This window comes from Pinus tabuliformis, chromosome 8, assembly GCF_031772625.1.
Source record: "Pinus tabuliformis cultivar Carrire ecotype Pingquan chromosome 8, CPIR1, whole genome shotgun sequence".
Lineage (NCBI taxonomy): Eukaryota > Viridiplantae > Streptophyta > Pinopsida > Pinales > Pinaceae > Pinus > Pinus tabuliformis.
In genome coordinates this window covers 239,033,683-239,042,025 of record NC_142294.1, presented here as the reverse complement: position 1 = coordinate 239,042,025, position 8,343 = coordinate 239,033,683, and the positions used below count along the sequence as shown (strand labels likewise).

Here is an 8,343-nt window from a genome sequence, read left to right as displayed (position 1 = left end):
TTGTGCTCTATGAAATGTGAGGTTTAAAAAACTTAGAATCCCTTGATCGAGGGTTTGCTCTCGTTTTATTTTTGCGGAAAAAGATTTTTTTTCCTTATTTTCTGAAAATAAGGCAGATCGATTCTTGATCTTGATAAGTGAGGCTTACTTTATGGGAGCCGAAGGGTTGTATTTGGATTGATCAATTTCTAATTTGAATGCCTGAAAGTGACATGCGTTTAAATATCCCATTGTGGATGAAGCTTCCATTCCTCCTTATTGACTGTTGGAATGAAGTAACTCTCAAAAGAATCAGAAATTCTCTGAGCAAATACATCAATCATGTCGATCGACAAGAGATTTTTTTTTCGTGTGAAATGTTGTGTGTAGAAGTAGATTTGAATAACTAGCTATCAATGGTTATCAATGGAAATCAGGGAAAATTTTAAGGATGTATCTCTATTTGAAAGTTTAGAAACTTTGGTGAATCTTGGTAATCTATAATAGAAAAAATTTTAAATGCTTGATTATATTCTGTTAAAAATATCTAGAATTACGATTATATTACATTAGTTTATATAGGATCTTGGCGATTTTTAAGGTAACATAATTTTATACTATAAAACTTGGACGAATTACTTTTAGAAAAATTGGAAATTGACGAATATTTTTTTGGAAAACTATAGAAAATTAGCCCACCTGCGAATATTAGCCCCTAAAACTTTCCCTCATTCAAATCTAGATAATTAGTCTCATATATAAGAAGTGGACTATGACAAGTTTCCCTTCAAGGAAAAAACTAACATGGGTATGGCCACTTTGCTAGAAGTTCAAAGAAGCAGAAGGAATAGCAAAAACGAACGGAAGAGAGGGATCAATGGAAATAGCCAAAGAGAAGAAGAGGCCCACCAAGACAAGATAATAATAAGACTAGACAAGTTGATCCAAATGGGAGTAAAGTGAAAGGCCCAACTTCCCCCAAAATAATAGGAATAGTATACAGAGAAGGAAGTAGGAAGACCATTTGGAAGTAAGACATCCGTAATAGATATTAAGCTTTAAATCTAATTAAAAAGAAAGAGAAGTATAGTTGAATGATCCTTCTAATTCTAAAAAAAAAGGAACCTAATCCCACTTTACATTCTATGGTTGTCTCAAATACTAAGAATGTTCCACCTCTAGAGGATGTTCCATCTCCTTGCAACTAGCCTTGTCTTTGAGAGCTCAATTAATGAGAAATAGGAAGCCAATAAGGATAAAGAGAAAGAATGGCTCCACTGCAAGGTAGGTAGGAAGAATAATGAAGAGGTAAGAATAGAAAAGACAAAGAAGTCAAAAGAATTGGAAACTCAATCAACATGGATGCAAGGTTCATCGAAGGTGGAAAAAATACAACTAAAAGGAGGAAACTTAACCCATCATCAATGAGAAACTAAAACACGGGCTAAGTGATGAATATCATCTCTTAGAATTGCAAGGGGTTGAAGTTTGAGAAAAGGTTTTTAGAAGTAAAATCCTTAGTTAAAAGAGAAAATTCCTAATCCTTATTCTTTAGGAGACTAAGAGAGGGTATTAAGAAAGCTTTTATCATCAACACAACTTATGGAATGGTAATGGTATTTTATTAGTGAAAGAAGAGAACTTGTGTCTTACGTACTCTGTACCCCATTGGGCTCCATCCTTGATCAAATTATTTGACTAGTGTTCCTCTACACCATAGGGGCTTCACTGGGGGAGCAATATCATACCACGTGGGTTCATATTGGGGAATATATATTGAGGAAAAAATGACTTAATATATTGTGGGATATATAGGGGGTAAAGTGGTTTTATATTGATAGCTATAAAAAATGGAGCTCAAAGTTAATGAAAAAGTATAAATGGGTATAAAAAGTGTTAACGAAAGAATGGATAGCTATAATATCTAGTGAAATTAGGGATTTTTATATTCGGAAGGTGTATTTTTTTCATATTGGTAGGGGGTTAAATAATGTGATTTTTAGAGGTATTTTCCAATATTTAGTCAAATCAGGGGTATTGTTTAATATGCCACGAACGCACGCGATATGGCATAGGTTCATGGGGTGAAGCCCCTGTGCTCTACACATTGGTTGGATGTGAAATTTGTACATTTACACTATCAAAATGTATGCAGTATTGTTATATGTGCTTGTTAATTTCATGGAAAATTTTGAGTATTGATCATCCCTTATGGATTTGGGAGACATATTTTCGCTAAGAAAATATATTTGGGGCCAACTTTAATACGACACAATTTGCATGGGAAAATAAATGAGGAGATAAAGTCAGAGATTAGTTCCAAGAAAAAATGGAAGATTTAATTATGAATCTAAATAATCTTGATATAGATCATTCTTTAAAGAATTTTAATAGGAGCAATGGGAGATTAGGACCTTGTCACATTTGTACTTGCTTTGATTAGTTTTCTTGTCACTTGTTCCTTCTTAGAGCAACTCCTTTTGTTTCCTTCGAAACTTCTCCCATTGTGTAGCTTGGATCAATACCTTGTCTTGTTAGAAATGTTGGAAAAATGTAATTATGGTCCTCTCCCCCATAATTACATTTGTTGATGTAATTGTTGTAAAGAGCCCTAAGTTTGAGAGATAAAAGGTAGCCAACTGTTGCTAACTTCAAGTCCACCATTCCTATTTAAATTTCCAGAATGTTTTACTATTTATAAGGCATATATGAATTGTTGTTTGAAGGAATGGTTTTCTTCAGAAATGAATTTTGATTTCTCTAAGTAGCTATGATGTATAGTCTTGTTAGCAGTCAACGTAAGAGCTCATGTGTACATGTGTATGCTTTTTATTTCAGCTCGATGTTCTTCAATTTTACCTTAAAGGAATCTTGAGTCTCTCGAATGTAACCTTTTCCATAACAACAAACAATATTGTAGACATCTTCAAGGAAAATTTTAAGGTTGGAAATTTATCTTAAAGTGTAGAAACTTTGGCCAATCTTAAAGGCCCCTAATTTATAAATTGTAAAATTTTTGGTGATGCTTTTGTAAAAATATCTAGTCCCTAATATGGAAATTATAATTTTTTTTGTGATACTTTTGTAAAAAAATTCAAATTTCTATTGACTTTTTATATAAATTATGGCTAATTTTAAAGTAAAATAATTTTTATCTTATGTAATTTAGGCAAATAATTAAAAAAAAAGAAACTACTAAATCTTTTCTTTTTTGAAAAAATTACGAAAAATATGTTCTTCTATTAAATTTAGCCCCCAAAATTTTCTATAAAGACCTTTAAAATATTGATAACCAACTTTATTTTTAATAAATAACTTACCAAAAACTTGTAAAATGAAATGATTACCTCTTAACCATCTTATCAATAACACCATTAATGTATGGAAGATAAATTTTGGGGTAAAACTACACGAGACATAGACTTTAATATAAATACAATTCTAAATTGTTATGATTAAAAAGGGAAAACATTTATAATAAAAAATCAATTAAAATAGATATTATATAAATAACAAAATAATCGCGCCATTAACGTATGGAAGATAAATTTTGAAATAAAACTCCACCCAAGCATAGACTTTAATATAAATACAATTCCAAATTGTTATGATTGAAAAGGAAAACATTTATAATAATAAATTAATTAAAATATTTAAATTAAAACAAATATTATATAAATAACAAATTAAATATGGATTTTAATGATATTCCTAATGATTAAAAACAAATTAAAAATAGCAGATCGTGATCGTTCCTTGTTTGTTGAATGCACTATCGATGATAAACAATGATATGTAACTGAATTATATCTCAGCAGAAGTTATTCTCCCATATCCCGTGCTGACTTTTATTGCTATCGAATATTAACCTTACCGTGGCTGGCTGTTTAATATGACGTAGAGACACCATTTCATTGACACTTTCAAAAATCAGAATGGTGGCTTTTGATGTATTTCATGGGTGACTAATTCTAATATTATAAGACTACTGTTTAACATGACCGAGGGCACAATTACATTGAATACTCTTACCTACCTTCGGATTTTTCACAAATAATAATTTAATGTCACAAAGTTATAGATACAGATCTATACAAATTTAAATATAGATTTATAAATAGTTATAAGGTTTTCATCACTTGTTTTATATATTTTAAATTTTAAATAAAAAAAATTGAAATTTCAAATTTTTGTTTTGAAAATTCTTAGAAGGGTTGAATCTTAAAAATATATATGATTTACATAATATATATTTGAATCATTGATGTGTTAATAATGAATAAAATAATAAAACATTTATCAATTTTATATAAATTTTTTAAAATTATAAATTTTAATAATTAAAATGGTATTTTTTTATTTTTTTTATTTAAAAATATAATTGGCATGATATAAAATTATAATTTTTCTATAATTAAGTAATAAAAAATGGACCATGAAGCTTTGGATTGATAGTGAATGAGTGCAGTATTAAAATACTTATTGTGATAGGTCGCTGTTAAAGTGTTTTAGTTTAATATACATAATAGCTGAACCGAAAATAGTCAAAATATAACATCTTTTTAGGATACAAGCTTTGTTGCAGTAGTTTGCTATTGCCGAATTCAGGTATTACAAGAGCTGAGATACTCTTCCTTCAACATAAGGTGTTCAGTGTGTGAGTCAAAATGTTGAAGGGTTTTCAGCATGTATGTTTTGAACACGTGATTACATGAGATTGAGTCCCGTAACGACCAACAACCTGCCTCGACGTGTTCTAACTTGGAACGTTCACTTTGAGCGTTATCGAATTAGGTTTAGATTTTGACATTACACTTTATCCAATCGGACTTCTCTATAAATCGCAATGAAATGTTGATGAATCAATGAGCCATCTCATCTCATCTGCCAATATATTTAGCTTTTGTTCTCTGGTTTATTGCATTGATTTGCCAATAGATTTAGATTTGGTTATCTGATTAATCAATGAGGATTGCAACGCGATTTATTTAATCAAGTTCAACGCGATTTATTTAATCAAGTTTCCCTACTCATGGTCACGTGTTAATTAACACTGGAGTTGTTTATAGTCTGATTTTTTGGATTTTCTAGTGTTGGAATCTGGTAGAAAAATTTAATGTGGAGTCTAGTAGAAAAATTTAAAGTAAAATCTTGATTTGTGTTATTTAAACTTGTTTTCTGACTCTATATAAATTCAACACTCTGAAAAACCTAGGGCATTTGGATTGTGCAGAAATTACTGGAGTTGTCTACCAAGGCGGAGGAATTGCCCTGACGGCCAAAACTGGCCAGAATCCGGGCAAAAAGTTTTCAAAAAATCCTGTACAGGCCATGTTTGAATCGTGTGTTTTATGGTGGAAATGGATTCAGCACCATCAAAAACATTTAAGACATCGAAAATTTTGAATTTTAACAACTATTTTACACAAGTCCTCGCCTGATTTTCTCTAACTATAACTGGAATTTCCATAACTTTCCGGGTAATTCCTCAAGCTAGTTAGACTAGGGCGAAATTACCTCTCAAACTTGTGTGCAAAATTTTAGTCAAAATATAACATTATATTTTTTTAGGCTGCCAATTTTTTCCCGTATTCTGCTATTGCCAAATTCAGCATTAACAAAAGTTGACATAATCTTCCTTCAGCGGAGGTTTTTAATGTGTGAGTCAAATGTTGAAGGGTTTTCAGCATGTTTGGAGTTACAGGATTTGAACACGTGATTACATGGGATTGAGTCCTATCGACCAACAACCTGCCTCAACGTGTCCTGACTTACAACGTTGACTTTGACCGTTATCGAATTAGGTTTAGATTTTGATACTATACTTTATCCAATTGGACTTCTCTATAAATCGCATTGAAATGTCGATGAATCAATGAGCCATCTCGTCTCACCTTATCTGCCAATATATTTGGCTTTTGTTCTCTGGTTTATTGCATCGATTTGCCAATAGATCTAGATTTTGTTATCTGATTAATCAATGAGGATGGCAAAGTATTGTATAAGCCCTTTATTTACTGGTTTATGGATGTTGTTGCCTCTGTTAATATTAGTTACGAGCGCCCGTGATGCACCTGATTCGGGGGACAGATTGATATCATGTTTACATGATCGCGGTTTAAAAAATGTCACGACCATGTCATCGTCTTCTACTTCGGAGTATGATGTTCTGCTCAATTTTTCCCTGCAAAACCTTCGATTTGCAGAGCCCGGCGTGCGCAAACCTTATGTGATAGTTTTGCCAGAAAGCAAAGAGCAAGTGAAGAATAGCGTGGTGTGCTGCGTGGAAAACGGGTGGGAAATTCGAGTCCGGAGCGGGGGACACAGCTACGAGGGCCTCTCTTACACGTCCGATATTCCCTTCGTTCTCATTGATCTCATGAACTTCGACAACGTCCATGTCGACACCAAGTCCATGACAGCGTGGGTCGAAGCCGGCGCCACGTTGGGCCAAGTTTATTTTGGTATTGCAAACAAGACCAACAACCATGCATTTCCTGCGGGGATTTGCCCCACTATTGGCTCCGGCGGTCATTTCGCGGGAGGTGGGCTGAGTTTCCTCTCTAGAAAATATGGCGTCTCAGCGGATAACGTGATCGACGCATTGCTCGTTAACGCCTCAGGTAAAATCATGGATAAGAACGCGATGGGCGAGGATGTGTTTTGGGCTCTCAGAGGCGGTGGAGGAGGCAGCTGGGGTGTCGTGATTGCGTGGAAAATAAAACTGGTGAGCGTTCCGCCCATTCTCACGGCCTTTCTAGTCTCAAGAACCGGGCGAGACGTGGTGACAGAAACCATCCACCGTTGGCAATACATCATGCCTTTCGTGGAAGAGGATCTGTTCATGCGCGTGCAGTTCTTTGGTATTAATGTCGAAGGAGGGACGAAAAGGGATATGAATGCATCGTTCCAAGGGATATATCTGGGACGTAAGGAGCAGTTCTTGAAGATTGTGAACACAACCTTCCCTGAGTTGAAGATGTCGGAGAACGAGTGCAGTGAAATGAGCTGGATCGAGTCCACGGCCTTCTTCGTAGGGGCTGCTAACGTGAGTGAACTGACAGACAGATACTATTCCAACAAAGTCCACTTCAAAATTAAATCAGATATGGGAGTAACCCCATTGCCCATATCAGGCCTCCAAGGATTGTTCGACATCCTGGAAGAAGAGTTGACTGCATACACAATTTTCTCTCCCCTGGGAGGGATAATGGATAGGATTCCTTCCTCTGCGATACCCTTTCCTCACAGAGCTGGAAAAATCTTTGACGTACAGTACAGCGTGGTTTGGACGAACAACCGCGACGATGAGCAGTACCTTAACTGGATGCGAAAGCTTTACGCATACATGGCTCCTTATGTTTCTTCTTCTCCCAGATCTGCTTATGTCAATTATTTGGATCTGGATCTGGGCAGTGCAGTCAATGGAACTGTCACAGTCAAAGAAGCCGAAGCATGGGGTAAGAAGTATTTCCACAACAATTTCGACAGACTTGTAAAGGCCAAAACAGAGGTTGATCCGCACAACTTTTTCAGAAATTCTCAGAGCATTCCTCCAAGAAATAATTGATTATCCCTAATCTCTAATCATTTGGTTGATTGTAATCCAAACTAAGGCTACAGCTTAAGCCACTTCAGTCCTTAACGGCGTGGCACTCCTTGGAACGCCGAACATGAATTGTGGTGAATTCACGCGGAGTTTGTATGTTTTTCTGGATGAATTTGCTTCTTACGCTTTGCTATAAAAATACAGCACGACTGTTATATTTTTCACCAAGTAGAAATACAAGAGTGCACGATTAACTTTTATCAATTGCCAATTTAGTATGAAGTTTCTTCTCGGTCGTTCATGTTTGGGTTGAATTCGCTTCTAACCGACTACTTGAAGCTTTTACCGTTTAACGTCGGCTCGAATTTTACATTATGTTTTATATTACCTGCTGACTATTACCGCGGTTGAGATAGTTCCCACTCAAATGCAAAATTTTTAACGTATTTTAAAGAAAAGATTCGTTAGTGAGTTTGAATAGGTTTATATATTATTTTGTTTATTATACAAAATTATTATCTTTATGGTCGTGGCAATCGCTTCAACAAGTATCATTATTTTTCTAAGTAATAGAATTTATTATAATTTTATGGATTAGAACCATCGATTCATTATGTTTAGGCATGTGTATGCAACAAAATCAATTTTTGTAGTTTATAACCTAGTTAATTTTGTTTTGGTTAAATAAAGCTTTATTAAACTGCTATTTTTATTTTGGCTCAATCTTTTCATTAAATTATCATTTCATTTTAATTAAATTTTATCTGTAAGATTATATATTTTTAATAATTCTAATTCTATATATTATTTTTAAT

At 34.0% G+C, this 8,343-nt stretch overlaps 1 pseudogene across 1 annotated transcript; it reads left to right on the top strand.

The window, feature by feature from the left end:
• The first annotated feature begins 4,861 nt into the window (after nt 1–4,861).
• LOC149235019 (berberine bridge enzyme-like D-2 pseudogene) lies at nt 4,862–7,806 on the top strand (annotated as a pseudogene). The gene is made up of 2 exons (XR_016268246.1): nt 4,862–5,014; nt 5,213–7,806. The product of XR_016268246.1 is annotated as a berberine bridge enzyme-like D-2 pseudogene (transcript).
• The last annotated feature ends 537 nt before the right edge of the window (nt 7,807–8,343 follow it).